Here is a 17353-nt window from a genome sequence, read left to right on the forward strand (position 1 = left end):
CTTTACATTCTCTCTTAGGTATTTTCAGGCCATTTTGAGCTGTTAATGGCTTCCTGAGTCTTCTTAAAATAATGAAGCTTTCATAGTCTAAGTCAGGTCATCATATATTCATCATTTATACATCATGTTCTGTTTAGTCTTTTTTTAAATTTCATTATTAGAAACAGAAAGAAATTGAGATGGGAGAGGGCCATAGAGGAGAGAGACAGACACCTGCAGTTCTACTTCACCACTCGTGAAGCTTCCCTACTGTAGATATGGACTAAAGGTTTGAACCTGGGTCTTAGAGCACTGTAATATGTGTGCTCAACCAGGTGCACCACGACCTGGCTCATCAGGTTCTGGTCTTTTAATTTATCAATATATTATTTAGAATTGTGCTAGTTGTTCTTATTTAACCCAACATTACAATGAAATTATTTTAAATGCTTGCAGATAATTCATCTACATAACAAGTTTATTTTTACCCTAACCCTTGTGATACATGCTCTTTAGTTTCCCCCCTCTTTCAAATGGAATTCTCGAGAAATAATATTTTTAGGTTTAATGAGGACTGAAGCTTAGGCTGTCTAGTCTCCAGTCCTGTTCTCAGCCCCTACCCTCCTCACTCCAGTGGCTATAGGAACAATCTGTGTATAGCACATACATCCAACCACACTCTGCCTCTGGAACTTGCAGTGCAAAAGCAATGATTATTAAATGTGACTCAGTTATTCTTCCATAAGTAGAATGTACTATCCACTCTGTTTTATGCTTAATAATAATAAGATGTAGCACAGACCTCACTTAGTAGCTTGGTTCACTGTGTTATCAATACTGCAGGCTTTATTTCCCCTTTTCATTTGTGATTAATGGTGGTTACAATCTATTAAGATTACAATATGTAGGTCCATGACATACTCCTTATCACCGTTTTTTTTTTTTCACCTATTTCAAACAATTAATCACTTCTGGCCTTTCCACTGCTACTCAGTGATGGTGGAGTATAGCCAAGTTTGTTACCTACATGAGTGTAGATTTGTCACACATAAACTCAACCAAGAATTAGAAATTTCAAGCTTTTTTAAAAATATATTTATATTTTCGTTCCCTTTTATTGCCCTTGTTGTTTTATTGTTGTATTTTTTATTGATGTAATTATTGTTGGATAGGACAGAGAGAAATGGGGAGAGGAGGGCAAGACAGAGAGGGGGGAGAGAGACACCTGCAGACCTGCTTCACTGCTTGTGAAGTGACTCCCGTGCAGATGGGGAACCGGGACTGGAACTGGGATCCTTACGCTGGACCTTGCACTTGGCGTCACGTGTCCTTAACCCACTGTGCTACTGCCCAACTCCTGAAATTTCAAGCTTTATTCAGGAAAATTGAGAACAGACATTTTAGAGTACATGTGTGGAGAGAAAGAGAGAGATAGAGAAAGAAAGAGAGAGATCGAGAAATGAGTGTGGGAGTAAGTTACTGATATGTTGAGGGCCCCATGTTAGCAGAGCTAGAAAGGGCCTGTAACAGAGCCTTATCAACTCCCAAGCCCTGCCTCCACCCTCTTTCTAAGCCATGCCCATACCTGTTGCCACTCCCATTTCCTGTGCATTCTTTACTTTTTTAACAATTTTATTTATTCATTTATTTTCCCTTTTGTTGTCCTTGTTTTTTATTGTTGTAGTTACTATTGTTGTTGATATCATCGTTGTTAGATAGGACAGAGAGAAATGGAGAGAGGAGGGGAAGACAGAGGGGGAGGGAAAGATAGACTCCTGCAGACCTGCTTCACCACCTGGGAAGGGACTCCCCAGCAGGTGGGGAGCTGGGGGCTGGAACAGGGATCCTGACACTAATCCTTGAGCTTTGTACCACCTGTGCTTAACCTGCTGCACTACTGCCAGACTCCCCCATTCTTTCCTTTCTTCCCCACTGGCTTGGGAAACATGTTCTGGCAGTGGTGCTCCAGGGAGTGTCTATACTCCCCAGGTTCTCCCTATCCATTCTCTGACCTGAGCAGCTCTAAGGGGCAGCACACCTGAAGACACAAGGTCTGTTAATGCCCCTCCCAGAAAGTGAGAGTATCAAGGATGTAACACGGGAAGCCTCTCCTTAAAACAGGGCTGTGGTCCAGGAGTGGGTGTGGTGGGTGGAGCATCTCACCTGTGGACCTGAGGTCCTAGTTTATTCCTGCCATCTCGGGTGCTACAGGGATACTGTGCCCTCTGTATCTGTCCCTTGAGGTCCCCTTCATTAATACATATGTCACTGTAACCACAGGACTGTCATTTATACTTAAGACTCAGTTACCATTGCTATTAGAGCTGCTTCTGACCTCTGTATACTCCAGGAATCTGAGCTGTGGATGCTAGGATAGAGAGTCAGTATTCAGGGGCTGGGTGATGGTGCCTGTGGTAGAGTGCATATGTTGCTATGAACAAGGACCCCACCTGCAGGGGAAGCTTCACGAGTGGTGAAGCAGGTCTGCAGGTGACTCTTGGTCTGTCTCACTCTCTATCTCCCCATCTCTCTCAATTTCTCCTTATCTATCTGCTAGCAGAGGAAATATATATATATGTCCTACAGCAAGGGCAACAAAAGGAAATAAATAATTTTTTTTAATTTTGAAAAAAAAGTGTAAAAAAAGAAAAAGTAGACAGGGGTAGATGGCATAATGGTTATACCAAGAGACTCATGCTTGAGGCTCACAGGTCCCAGGTTCAATCCCCCACACCACCATCAGCCAGAGCTGAGCAGGGTTATCTATAGTCCTATGTTTTCTAGTCAGACAAAAGAAGTGGGTTTCATGACTTGAGTGAAAATACAGCTTAACTACTGCTTCATGAAATCAGATGCTATCGACAAAAATCTTGAAAAAAAATCTTAGTGATATATATATATATATATATATATATATATATATATATATATATATATATATATTTTTTTTTTTTCCTCCTCCAGGGTTATTTCTGGGCTCGGAGCCTGCACCATGAATCCACCGCTCCTGGAGGCCATTTTTTTTTCCGCCTTTTGTTGCCCTTGTTGTAGCTTCGTTGTGGTTATTATTATTGCCCTTGTTGATGCAATTCGTTGTTGGATAGGACAGAGAGAAATGGAGAGAGGAGGGGAAGACAGAGAAGGGGAGAGAAAGATAGACACCTGCAGACCTGCTTCACCGCCTGTGAAGCGACTCCCCTGCAGGTGGGGAGCCGGGGGCTCGAACCGGGATCCTTACGCCGGTCCCTGCGCATTGCGCCACATGCGCTTAACCCGCTGCGCCACCGCCCAACCCCCAGTGATATTTTTAAAACTAGGTAACTTATCCCCCCCCCTTTTTAAGCCCTGAATTGTAGCAAGACACATTTGTATGGTCAGAATTTAAGTTAGAAATTAGGTTAGAAATTTAGGTTAGAAAAGACAGACACCTGCAGCCCTGCTTTACCATTCACAAAGCTTTTCCCTGCAGGTGGAGACCAGGGCCTTGAACCCAGGTCCTTGTGCACAGTAGTGTGTGTGCTTAACCAGGTGGACCACTGCCTGGCCCCCTAAAGAGGACAGTTTCAACATAAGTGTTTAAAATTCACTGCTTGCCCAGAATTTGAAAACTGAGAAAGCCCTTGGAACTGATCCTTAAGAAGTCTTGGGTGACCTGTAGGTTTACAGAGGCAGAATTTGGATTGTAAAACAGTAAAAAGTGGTAGCTAGAAGATCTAGTGACCACTCCCAGAAGCAACCAAGAATTACCCTTTACTTAAAATTATAGAATAAGACATGGGGGCCAGGCAGTGGTGCGCCTGGTTAAACACACATTACAGTGCACAATGATCTGGCTCCAAGCCCCTGGTCCCCATCTGCAGGGGGGAAGCTTCACAAGTGGTGAAGCAGGGCTGCAGGTGTCTCTCTGTCTCTGTCTCTCTCTATCTCCCTCCCTCTCCCTTCTCATTTTTTCTCTGTCCAATAGTAAATAAATAAATAAAGTGGAAAAAAAGGAAGTATAAAAATAAGACATGAGGGGCCAGGTGTTGGTGCACCTGGTTAAGCACACACATTATAATTTACATTGATCTGGTCCCCACCTGCATGGGGAAAGCTTTGCCAGTGCTGCAGGTGCCTCTCTATCTCTCTCTCCCTTTTTATCTCTCCCTCCCCTCAATTTCTCTGTCTCTATACAATAATAAAAATATTTTTAAAACTGATTTTTAAAAAGATAAAGGAAAATAATAAAGGGGCCTGGGCAGTAGTACACCTGGTTAAGTGCACATAGTACTAAGTATAAGAACCCAGTGAAGGATCTGGGATTGAACCCCTGGCTCCCCACTTGCAGGGGGAAGCTTCACAAGCAGTGAGGCAGGTCTGCTGGTCTCTTCCTCTCCTCTCAGTCTCTCTGTTCTTTTTTTTATTTTTTATTTATTTAAGAAAGGAGACATTAACAAAACCATAGAATAATAGGGGTACAATTCCCATAACCCAATCTCCACATCCCACCCCCTCCCCTGATAGCCTTCCCACTCTCTATCTCTCTGGGAGTATGGATCCAGGGTCCTTGTGGGTTGCAGAGGGTGGAAGGTCTGGCTTCTGTAATTGCTTCCCCGCTGAACATGGGCCTTGACATGGGTTGATCCATACTCCCAGTCTCTCTGTTCTATCAAATAAAAATGGCCACTAGGAGCAGTGGATTTGTAGTGCAGGCAGAGAGCCCTAGCAATAACCCTGGAGGTAAAAATAAAAAGAAAATTAATTAAAATAAGACATGTGCTCATGCATGCTGACTAGGATGGTTTCTTCCTGGTAGATGGGTGTCATTTATGCACCTGTGGGAGCACATACTCAGGGACTCTGAAAGCCAAGGCCATTGGCCACTATCGCTGCCTGATCATTATCCACAAATAACCTGTTGCATGTTGCCAGATGTAACCTCCATTTTATTAACTTCATATTAACAGTGTGCCGTGGTCCACTGGGAGAAGAAAAAGTGGTGAGTATCCCATTTCTCTTTGCTTGAGTTCACACTTGCTGTCACCCCTCACTTGAATAACATGTGTCCACCTGACATGACCCATAGCCTGGAGACACATGGACGGCCAACTGCCACCAGTGCACCTGCATGGCTGCCAGGTCTGTGGACTGCAGACCCCGGGAGTGCCCCGCCCCACCCACATGTGGAGCCGGAGAGAAGGTGGTCACCTTCTCATCTAGTGATACATACCTGCTGTGACATTGGACACTATGGTGAGTCATACCAGCATGTTTAAAAAAATTAATAAAAACTTCAGAGGGTCATATAGCATAATGGTTCAGCAAAAAGACTTATTCCTGAGGCTCCTAGGTCCCAGGTTCAAAACCCCACACCAACATAAGCCAGAACTGAACAGTTCTTTGGTAAAACAGAAAAAGGAGGGGGCTGGTGGTGACACACTTGGTTGAGCGCACATGTTACAAGGTGCAAGGATGTGGTTCAAGTCCCCATCCCCCACCTGCAGGGGGAAAGCTTTGTGTCTCTGTCTCTTTCCCTCTCTACCTCTCCTTACACTCTCGACTTCTTGCTGCCTCTATCCAATAAATAAAAGTAATAAAAAATTAGAAATATTAAACCAGCATGTTTGAACTGAAGGGCCTAGTTTACTTTTGCATACCTAGGAGATATTTATTGAGCTACTTGTACGCGGTGCTTATGTGACGTTTACCATCCTAAGAGATGCTAATAGATGCTCTGTTTACTGGGCTCAAGACCCTGTTCCCACCTGCACAAGTGGTGGAGCTGTGCTGCTGGTGTCTCTTTCTCTCTCCCTCTCTTCTTCTGTGGCTCACCTCAAAGGGCACCAGTAGGGTTGGTCACTAAGTACCGGGCATGGAGGTTCTGAGCCAGTGTCCCAAAAAGACATGTTTTATGACATTCAGATCTGTGAGCTGGAAATCTGTGGTTGTGACTAGAGGAAATAGGTGGCCCAATTCTCAGAGATCAGAGAAGAAAACCCAGAGAGACCAGAACCTCATGTTATGTAAATAACAGCACAACATCTTCAGGATTGGATTCTGACAACTGATTTGTCATCTTGGAAAGTTGTTTCATGTTTTTTTTTTTGCAGTTAAAATCAGATTCCTTTATTGTATCAAAGTATAATCTGAGTTTTACAAAGTATTTTCCATATATATATATTTTTTTTCTTTCTTCCCATTTTTTTTTTACCAGAGCACTGCTCAGTTCTGGATGATACTGCTGCAGGAGATTTAACCTGGTACTTTAGTGTCTCAGACATGAGAGTCTCTTTACATAACCGTTAAGCCATCTACCCCACATGTATTTTACATTTCTTAGAGGAGAAATATAATTTAACATGTTGTATAAAGGTAATATAATCTTCTAATTAATTAATTAATATTGAAAGCATATAGTTGTGAGGGAAAACATTTAATTTTTTAAGGACCACTATCAAGCAATCCTAAAAAACAGATGATTCTCAAGTTGATACCACTATAGTTTAACTCTTGATACTATCAAAACATCTAAAAGGTATGTGGTGGAGCTGGGAAGACAGTTAAGTGGTTTTGCTAAAAGACTTTCACTCCTGAGGCTCCAAAGTTCCAGGTTCAGTTCCCAGCAGCAATATCAGTGAGAACTAAACAGTATTCTAGTAATCAACAAACAAATTAAATGAAAAATAATAGCATATAAAGAAAAAAAAAGAGTGGGTGTCGGGCGGTAGCGCAGTGGGTTAAGCACACATGGCCCAAAGTGCAAGGACTGGCAGAAGGATTCCTGTTCCAGCCTCCGGCTCCCCACCTACAGGAGAGTCGCTTCACAGGCGGTGAAGCAGGTCTGCAGGTGTCTCTCTTTCTGTCCCCCTCTCTGTCTTCCCTCCTCTCTCCATTTCTCTCTGTCCTATCCAACAATGACGAGATCATCAACAACAACAATAATAACTACAACAACAGTAAAACAAGGACAAAAAAATGGGAAAATCAATAATAAAAAATAAAAATGGAAAATGGAAAAAATAGCCACCAGGAGCAGTGGATATGTAGTGCCAGCACCCAGCCTGGGGGCAAAAAAAAATTTTTTTTAACTGTGAAAAAAAAACATTAAGAATGGGGAGTCGGGCAGTAGCACAGTGAGTGAAGCGGAAGCGGAGCAAAACCCAAGGACCAGCTTAAGGATCCTGGTTTGTGCCCCCAGCTCCCCACCTGCAGGGGAGTCGCTCCACAGGCAATGAAGCAGATCTGTAGATGTCTATCTTTCTCTCCCCCTCTCTGTCTTCCCCTCCTCTCTCCCTTTCTCTCTGTCCTATCCAACAACTATGACATCAATAACAACAACAATAATAATAACAACAAAAAACAAGGGCAGCAAAAGAGAATACATAAATAAATATTTTTAAAAATTAAAACTATAACCCCTTGGATTTTAAATTGACAACTTATTTATCACACTGAAATTATCATCTACCCTTCCTAATTTTTAGTTTCCAAAGGTGATCTGACTGGAGAATAGATGAGTTTGGTTTTTTATAAAATCTTTTTAATATATATATTTATTTTCCATTTGTTGCCCTTTTTAGTAGTTATTTGTTGTTATTGATGTCATTGTTGTTGGATAGGACAGAGAGAAATGTAGAGAGGAGGGAAAGACAGAGTGAGGAGAGAAAGAGAGACACCTGCAGAACCTGCTTTACTGCCTGTGAAGCATCCCCACTACAGGTGGGGAACCACGGGCTCCAACTTGGATCCTTATGCCACTCTTGTGCTTTGCGCTGCCTGTGTTTAACCCACTGTGTAACAGCTAGACTCTCTGCTTTTTTTTTTTAACATAAACCTATGGTGATGTTTAGAAACTATAGAAACAGTAGGAGGTGGCTTGCAACACTGCATAGAACTTGCTGGCAGGAAACTTGATCCTAGATGCCATGTATGCCAGAGTGATGACCTGCTTCTTACTCTCACTAATAAATATAGAAGTGCATCTACTAAAAAAGAAAATGTTTTACCTCAAGTCATTTATATGAAAAAAAAGTTCAGATAAATAAATGTCAGTTTATTAGTCATCTTATGGTTTGAGACCCAGAAATAAATACAACTTTGATTTTCAAACAAAAATGAATAATAGGGGTCAGGTGCTGGTTCACCCAGTGAAGTGCATAGTACTGTGTGCAAGGACCTGGGTTTGAGCCCCTGCTCTGTGGCTCTGCTCCCCACTTGCAGGGGGGAAGCTTCACAAGCAGTGAAGCAGGTCTGCAGGTATCTCTCTGTCTCTCTCCCTCTCTGTCTCTCCCTCCTCTCTCTATTTCTCTCTGTCCTATTAAATAAAAAATAGAAAAGAAAAAGCAAACAAACAAAAAATTATGAAGCACTCTGGGGAGCTTGAAAGGGCACACAAGGAAGAAGATAATTTGTGGATCTTGCCTTTTGTTCTCATCTGATGAGCCAGTTATTCTGTGCCATGTTACCCTTATTATTTGTTATCCTTAAATTTAGACCGTGGTGGCCAGGTGGTGGAGTGCCTGGTTGAGTGCTCACATTATAGTGCATAGGGACCCGGTTCAAGCTCCCAGTCCCCACCTTCAGGGGGAAAGCTTTGTGAGTGGTGAAGTAGTCTGTAGGTGTCTCTGTCTCTCTGCCTCTCTATCTCCCCCTCCCTTCTCAGTTTCTGTGTCTCTATCCAATAATAACAACAACAACAGTTCAGAGTGTGGTGGTGACTGGCTGCCTGCTTACCATAAAATAACTTTCCTTGAAACCCTGGTATAGTAGAGTAACATTGTGATAAAAATAAAGATAATAATAGAAAATTAATTTACATGATAGAAGTCTACATCAAATTGACATTTGAAATAAGAAAGCTCTTTTTTGAGGTCCCCTGTTACGGAGCACATGAGTGGAAACAAACTGCTTCTGGAAAGCCTTGTTTTCAGTAGCTTAACTTTTTCCTTTCCTTAATTTCCTTTTCTTTTTAAACTATCTCTGTGCATTGTTGTGTGTTTAACCAAGTATACCACTGCCTGACTCCCCCCTTTTTTCTCTTGGCTTTTCTTTCTTTGTTTATTTTTCCTTTCTTTCTTTCTTTCTTGCTTTTGGGCTTATCACCAGGTTTCAGGGCCAGCACTATGATTCCACTGGTCCTGGCAGCCATATATTTATTGATTCATTTATTTATTTATTTTGGCTAAGACAGAGAAACTGAGAGGGGAGGGGGTATATAGAGAGGGATAGAGACCTGTTTCTCTGCTTGTGAAGTGTCTCTCTGCAGGTGAGGAGCCAGGGCCTCCAACCAAGATCCTTGCATGGGTCTTTGTGCTTTTATACTATGTGCACTAAACCCAGTGCACCCCCACCTACCCCACCCTCCCATTTGCATTCCTTTATAGGTGAGAGGAAATACAAAATAAGAGGCAAAATCTTCACCCAGCACTTTGTATAGGCCAGAAGAAGCTCTGCAAATGTCCCCCCTCAACTTAGAGGGAGAGGGGAGTTTCTCTGCATGTGATGCCTCTTTTTTTTTTAAATTATCTATGTCTGGATTGACTGATTGATTAGATAGAAACAGAGAAATTGATAAGGGAGCATATAGAAAGGGAAAGAGATGGAGACACCTATAGCTACATTTCACAACTTGTGAAGTTTTCCCTCTGCTGGTGGGGGTCCAGGGGCTTGAACCCAGGTCCTTGTGCACTATGATGTATGCACTTAACCAGGTGCACCACCACCTGCCCCCGTTTTTTTGCTTTTAAAGAAGCTCCCACTGATTTTTTTTGTATACAACTCTCTATATATGCTATTCTCTTTTAAAGTTTTATTTATAAAAAGGAAACATTGACAAGGCCATAGGATAAGAGGGGTACAGTTCCCACCACCAGAACTCCACATGCCATCCCCTCCCAATGGCTTTCCTATTCTTTATCCCTCTGGGAGTATGGACTCAGGGACATTATGGTGTGCAGAATATAGGTCTGGATTCCGTAACTGCTTACATGCTGAATATGGTTGTTTACAAGTGGATCCATACTCTCAGCCTGTCTTTCTCTTTCTCTAGTGGGGCAGAGCTCTGGGGAAGTGGGCTCCAGGACACATTGGTGGAGTCGTCTGTCCAGGGAAGTCCAGTAGGCATCTTGGTAGCATCTGAAACCTGGTGGCTGAAAGAAGAGCCAAACAAATTGTTGACCAATCATGAACCTAAAGGCTGGAATATTGCAGATGAAGATTTGGGTTCTCCATTTTGAAGATAGCTAGTAGGCCCATTTTAGTTCTATTCCAAAGGGTTATATATTCCAGTGGGGTATTATATTCCTACTGCTTTGTCCTCCTCTCAGGCAGTCTCATCATGCAGGTAGCAAGGGTGGGTCTGGGAAAAGCCTTATTTCTTTTTCTGGCTCTGAGATTTTGAACTTTACATCCTGTCTCTAGATTTTATTCAAACTTAAGTCTGTCTCGAAACCCTAACACCATCAACACAAAATGAGTTGAGTTAGATTCTTAAAATTTATTTTGGATTTGAGTCCCCACCACACCTGCAGAGGAAAAGCTTTGTGAATGGTGAAGCAGTGCTGCAGGTCTCTCTCTCTCTCTCTCTTCTCCCTCTTTACTTCCCCTTTCCCTTTTGATTTCTGCTGTTACTATCCAATAAATAAAGATAATAAAATATTTTAAAATTATTTTTTAATTTTTAAAATATTTATTGTCCCTTTTGTTGTCCTTGTTATTTTATTGTTGTAGTTATTATTGTTCTTATTGATGTCCTTGTACTTGGATAGGACAGAGAGAAATGGAGAGAGGAGGAGAAAACAGAGAGGGGGAGAGAAAGACACCTGCAGACCTGCTTCACTGCCTGTGAAGCAAACCCTCTGCAGTTTGAGAGCCAGTGTACTTAACCCACTGTGCTACCTCCTGACTTTGCTTAGATTATTTTTAAGGAATTTGTATTTACAATTAAATTTTGATTTGATAGAACAAGGCAATTCATACAAGGAAGGGAGATAATGGAGAGAGAGAAAGACACGTACAGCTCTGCTTGCTTGTCAAGCTTAACCCCACCCCCTAGCAGGTAGGCACTGGGGCCTTGAACCTGGGTTCTTAGTCCTGGTTATGTGCATGCTCAACTGAGGTCACCACCACCTGTGCCTATTTTAAAATTATTAAACAATTTTTTAAGAATCCCCTCAACTCATCATCTGCACTATTCCAGCTTAGGTCCATGATTGGTCAATGATTTGTTTGGCTTTGAGTATTAACTCTTTTCAACCACCAGGTTCCAGGTGCTAGCATGATGCTGACCAGACTTCCCAGGACAGACAACACCACCAGTGTGTCCTGGAGCTCTGCTTCCCCAGAGCCCTTCCCCACTAGGGAAAGATAGAGACAAGCTGGTAGTATGGATCAACCAGTCAACGGTCATGTTCAGCGAGGAAGCAATTGCAGAGGCCAGACCTTCCATCTTCTGCATCCCACAATGACCTTGGGTCCATACTCCCAGGGTTAAAGAATAAGAAAGCTATCAGGGGAGGGATGGGATACAGAGTCTGGTGGTGGGAATCGTGTGGAGTTGTACCCCTGTGCTTTACTCAATGTTTCCTTTTTATAAATAAAAAAATTTAAAAAGGGAGTTCGGAGGTAGTGCAGCGGGTTTAGCGCAAGTGGTACAGCATAAGGATCCTGGTTCCAGCCCCCAGCTCCCCACCTGCAGGGGTCTGGCTTCACAGTCAGTGAAGCAGGTCTGCAAGTGTCTTTCTCTCCTGGTCTTCCCTTCTTCTCTTCTTCCCTTTGTCCCAGCTGCGTCCAGCGCAGCGCCATGGAGCCCAGCGGCCTGCGCCCTAATGCCTCCTTGCCCCCACGCTGCATTGCATTGCATCGCACCCATAGGCCCCAGCGCTGGGGCTCGACCCCGTGCCCTGAGCACCTGGCCACGACTGTGCGGAGGCCCCCCGCGTGGAAGTACTGCTGAGGACTCAGGACAGTGCTGTGCCGGACAGCCTCGGCCAGGTCCATCTTGCTGGAGCCCATCTACTGGGATTCCTCCAATGCCAAGTAAGTGGCCCCAGGGGCCCTGTGCCCTCAATGGCTTGGGTATTGTGCCTGCCTGGGAAGGTGCTGGGTGGGGGGAGGGGCGAAGTCAGGGTGCAGCCGCTGAGGGGCCAGAGTCCCCGGGACCCTGTCCCCAGGCAGGGACACCCTAGAAGGGTGGCTGTGCACCCCCAGATCCAGCTGCTTTTGGCTTCTGGGAGCAGGAGCGCAGGGACCCCGCCAGAGAGTCTGGGAGGCTGGCCTTCCCTTTCCTTCCTGCCGGGAGAGGGGTGCTTGGGTCCCTGGGCTTCCCCAGCATGTCCATGCCAGCAGCTCCCAGCACACCGAGGGTGAGGACCCTCCTGCGCAGGAGGATTCCGGACAGTGTGCCTCCCGCCCACCCCAACCGCCCGGGCAGGAGGGGACCCAGGAACCCACCAGCCTGCTGTGGCTTCAGGAGCGGCCAAGCCCAGAGAACTTTCCGTGCGCCCCCCCACCCGAAATGTGTGCCGGCTGTCCTTCCTCTCAGTGTGGTCCACGATGAGGTCCTCTGGGAAGATGGTTTGGCCTGGGGCAACATGGCGAGCCAAGCTCCCAGACTAGGGTGAAGGCTGGGGCTCGGGGTGTGGGTCCAGGTTGGGGATCTCCTGGCATTTCTAGAAGTGGAGTGTTTTCTCTGCCTCTGTCTCTCTCAGAAGAGACATGCATTTCAGAGAAGTGCCCCAGGCCTGCTGGCTTTAACCTATGTGGAGCTGTGCTGGGCTGTGAATTGAGTCTGGGCTGAGGGTCTGGCACTTTGCAACCTGCTGGTCCAGGGAGGCCACTCTCAGTGCCCCCCCGACCCCCCCACCCCTTCCGGAAGGTTTGGGCCTGGCTGGGCTCCATGTGCGGTGGGGGTGGGCGGGGGGCGCCTGGGGCTCTTGTGTCTGCTGGGACAGTCCTGGGGGGACTGCAGTCCGCCTGTGCACAATGAGATGGCCAGTGTGCTGGCAGGTGGGAGCTGCACTAGGAGCTGGGCAGAGCCAGGCAGGAGCCAATCTTGGAGCTGGGTAGGAACCGGGCAGAAACCGTGGTTTTAAAACAAAGGAAGTTAAAAAGGAATATAAAATTTTACTTATTAATACAAAAAAGAGAAGCAGAGCATGACTATGGCACATGCAATGCTGTGGACTGAATTCAGGACTTAATGCCGACAGATCCATTGCCGTAGCCATTCTGCAATTCTAGAGTATAAATAGGTTATTTTATTTTTTGTTGTTGTTACCAAGGTCTCATTGTCTCCCTTTCTTTTTTTTTTCTTTTCTATTCTTTTCCACTCTTTCTTTATTTTTATTTATTTTTCCTTTCTGTTGCCCTTGTTGCTTAACATTGTTGTGGTTATTAATGTCATTGTTGTTGGATAGGACAGAGAGAAATGGAGAGAGGAAGGGAAGACATAGAGGGGGAGAGAAAGACAGACACCTGCAGACCTGCTTCACCACCTGTGAAGGGACTCCCGGGCAGGTAGGGAGCCAGGGACTCGAACCAGGATCTTTCCGCTAGTCCTTGAACTTTGCGCCATGTGTGCTTAGCCAGCTGTGCCACTGCCCAACTCCAACTGTCTCCATCTCTTAACACTTTTTAAATAAGATGATAATATAGTACTAGCTGCAGATGATATAAAATTTAAGATTATAATATAGTACTGGCTGCAGATTGGCTTTTTTGAAAAAAATCATGGTAATATTGTTCTCTTAACTGTACATCTTTTAAGTAATACAAAGACTTTTTAAAAATTTTTCTCAAATATTGTGCCTGGGGATCAATCCCACCCAGAACCTTGCACCTGCATGGGACAGCTAGAAGCCTCCCCGCCAGTCTCCATTCTGTATCCTTTAAGAGAGGGAGACGGGAGTCGGGCTGTAGCGCAGCGGGTTAAGCGCAGGTGGCACAAAGCACAAGGACCGGCATAAGGATCCCGGTTTGAACCCCGGCTCCCCACCTGCAGGGGAGTCGCTTCACAGGTGGTGAAGCAGGTCTGCAGGTGTCTATCTTTCTCTCCTCCTCTCTGTCTTCCCCTCCTCTCTCCATTTCTCTTGTCCTATCCAACAAAGACAACAACAATAATAACTACAACAATAAAACAACAAGGGCAACAAAAGGGAATAAATAAATAAAATAAATATTTAAAAAAAAAAGAGAGGGAGACATGCAAAGCACTGCTCCTCTATGCACGGAGTCCCTCCCATTGCCTGCCTGTGCTGTGTACTTGCAGTGTCGAGGATCAGACCCCCAGCCACATGCTATATAAAGCATGTGCTTTACCCCCTGAGCTGCCTTCAGATCCTGAGTTTGATCCCTGGCATTGCATGTACCAGAATGATGCTCTCATTCTCTCTCATGAATAAAAAGTTATGTTATGTTATATTATGTTTTTAAGAAACGTATGTTATGTTGTGTTTTCTGTTTAAGAAACAGACAACCTGCACCTATATTTAGGCTGGTAACTGGACTCAACAGTAGTCCAGGCCTACTTAAAATCCAGAATCAAGAAATTTAGAACCAAGGCAAAGGAGAGAACAGTTATACAATCTTTTTTTTGAAGACACTGAGTAGCTTCTTTTCATTGGTCTACATGTACTACAGAAGGGGGTAGAGGGGCACAGAAGCAGCACTCTATCATATGCAGTGCTTGGGATTGGACTCAGGAACTACAATTTAGAAGCTCTGAGTTCTTCCATTGTGCAACTTACCCATCTTCAGAGATAGTTTTCCTTTGTTTTGTTCTAAAGACCTTATTTATTCATTAAGGAGAGAGATACGAGCAGGAAGGATCACTGGGGATTGAACTTGGGACCTCATGCCTGAGAATCCTGTACTTTATCCACTCTACCTCCTCCTCCCAGAACACTGATAATTTGGCTTTTATTGGAATTTGAACTACTGAAGAAACACTCTTGGGGTCCAGTTGGTAGCACAGCAGGTTAGAAGCACATGGCATGAAGCGCACGGATGGGTATTGGGATCCCGGTTTGAGCTCCCCACCTGCAGGAATGTCACTTCAGAAGAGGTGAAGCAGGCCTACAAGTGTGTATATCTTTCTCTCCCTGTCTCTGTCTTCCCCTCCTCTCTCCATTTCTCTGAACTATCCAACAACAATAACAACAATGATAAACAACAAGGGCAACAAAAGGGAAAAAATAGCCTTCAGGAGAAGTGGATTCATAGTGTAGGCACTGCGCTCAGCAATAACCCTGGAGACAAAAAAAAATAGATTCTGCCCTGTGTGTGTCCTGCACTGGCAGCTCTTTTCTTGACATATTGGTTGTGTATGCATGTAGCTATGTCAAGTATAAACATCTTAAGGGCATACACAATAGAATGATCTCACTCTTAGTCTGTAAACTGCTCTATATCAGACTTGTTATCTCCATTTTAGTGATTATATCAGATTCTCTGTTTACTTTTCAAATTCTGACCTTATGCCAATGATGTAGGCATAATTCAGGGCTATCAAATAAGACAGGCTTACTTTTAGCTGAAAGGGCCCTGTTGACCACTATCTGAGTTTACCCTGATGTGGCCAAAACACTGAGGAAGCTGGAAACAGAACTACAAAGATGACAAAGAATTTCTAACATAACTGCTTTTAGTACATAGCTGCCAGTAAGAAAGAAATGGATCGCATAAATGATCAGGCATTATAAGTTTCAGGGTCCCCAACAAGCTGGCTCTTCCCTGAGACAGGTGCATTCTTATGAAGAATATTGTTTGCATTATCTATTTATTTATTGTGCTGAGCTGAGGAATTAACCAAGGGCCTTACACATGTACAATACTACAGTGCACTCCACCCACCTTATTATTTTCCACTCTGTATCCTGATTGAATAAATACAGAGATAAATAGAGAAGGAAAAACAATGGGAAAACACGAGGATATCACTCCTCCAGCCCGAGAGCCCCTTGGTGCTCCTAGTGAAGTTTAGATCTTCCCACCAACTGCCTACTAGCCTATTCTTTATACTCACTTACCTATCTACATACTTCTGTGTGGCTTAGGGGGTCTCACACCTGTATGATCTCACCACTCAGCAACCCTCTCCTAGTCAATTTTCTTATTCTGTTGATTCTTGGGGGGCACAGAGGGAAAAGCCGAAAGATTAAAGAGACCACAGTACCACTCTACCATCCATGGAGCTCCTCCCTTGTGCCCAGTGCTCCTCATAGCACTGTGGGATCACTCTATTTATATTAAAAGCCAGTACACTGAGAGTCCCACTTTAGTGACTCTGCTATATTGGGTAACCACATTAATAGCAATCCTTTTTTGATATGAACTCATGTCTTTAAAGAAGCAAAATAAGTATACACTTAACTCTCTTCTTGATTTCTCCTTTACTCCCAGCAATTGTATTTGTGTCATAATTCTCTTTTATTCTAGGATTTTTTATGTGGGGAGAAGTGCCTGGATCAACCAATTCAGAAGCTGCTCCAATCAGCAGATGAAGAAGCCATTACTGCATTTTTGGAAGAAAACTTTAAATCTCCCAAATGAATGATGACTCATTATTGACATTATGGTAACGTTTATGTTATCTATCCAATATGTGAAATGGATCTTTTTTAAGAAGCAGACCGAGGGATCAGGGAAATGGCTCGGCACCTCATATTCAGGAAAAATCCTCTGGAACCTTGTTCTGGTTTCTCTCTTAAAGCAAAATAAATCTAAAAAGTAAAAAAGAATAGATTGGCACATGGAAATACTCTGCTATTTATTTTGCTTTTTTTTTTTAGAGGGAGGGGGTTTGTTTGTTTGTTTTGGAGGTAGTTTTGTCAAAGCATGCTCTCTATACTGAGCTCTGTTCCAGGACCAGAATTGTCTTGTGATGTTATGGAAATCTTTGAAAGCTTTTGAAACATAACTTAAAATACACAGCCATCAGGGTTATCACTTGGATCTCAGTGTCTATATGACTCCACTGCTCCCAGCACTTTTTGTTGTTGTTTGTTTTCTTTCTTTCTGATAGAGGGTGAGAGAGAGAGTGAAATAGAAAGTAAGAGAGTAGTAGCACTGCTCTAGAAGCTTCCACCCTGCAGGCACTCATATGGTGGCTGAAGTTTCAAACCTGGCTCCTTACTTTTGGTAACCTGGATGCTCACTGGATGAGTCACCTACCAGCTCAGAGTTCTTCACCACAAGAAGCTGGAATACGCATTCTTTTCAAATCCACACGGCACATCCTCCAGGATAGACCACATGTTAGGCTACAAAGACAGTATCAACAAATTCAAGAGCACTAAAATCATCCCAAGCATCTTCTCAGACCACAGTGGAGTAAAGCTAACACTCAACAACAAACATAAAATTACTAAAAGTCACAAAATTTATAAACTCAACAACA

General features: G+C 43.8%; 1 long non-coding RNA gene across 1 annotated transcript in view; it reads left to right on the plus strand.

The window, feature by feature from the left end:
• The first annotated feature begins 4922 nt into the window (after positions 1–4922).
• The window catches only part of LOC132536134 (uncharacterized), a 429711-nt gene continuing 417280 nt past the window's right edge, over positions 4923–17353 (plus strand). The window contains exons 1-4 of the long non-coding RNA XR_009547805.1: positions 4923–4957; positions 5045–5211; positions 11740–11994; positions 16393–16531. This is a non-coding gene — a long non-coding RNA (uncharacterized LOC132536134). The remainder of the gene's footprint in view (positions 4958–5044; positions 5212–11739; positions 11995–16392; positions 16532–17353) is intronic.

This window comes from Erinaceus europaeus (assembly GCF_950295315.1).
Source record: "Erinaceus europaeus chromosome 6 unlocalized genomic scaffold, mEriEur2.1 SUPER_6_unloc_14, whole genome shotgun sequence".
Classification (NCBI taxonomy): Eukaryota; Metazoa; Chordata; class Mammalia; order Eulipotyphla; family Erinaceidae; genus Erinaceus; species Erinaceus europaeus.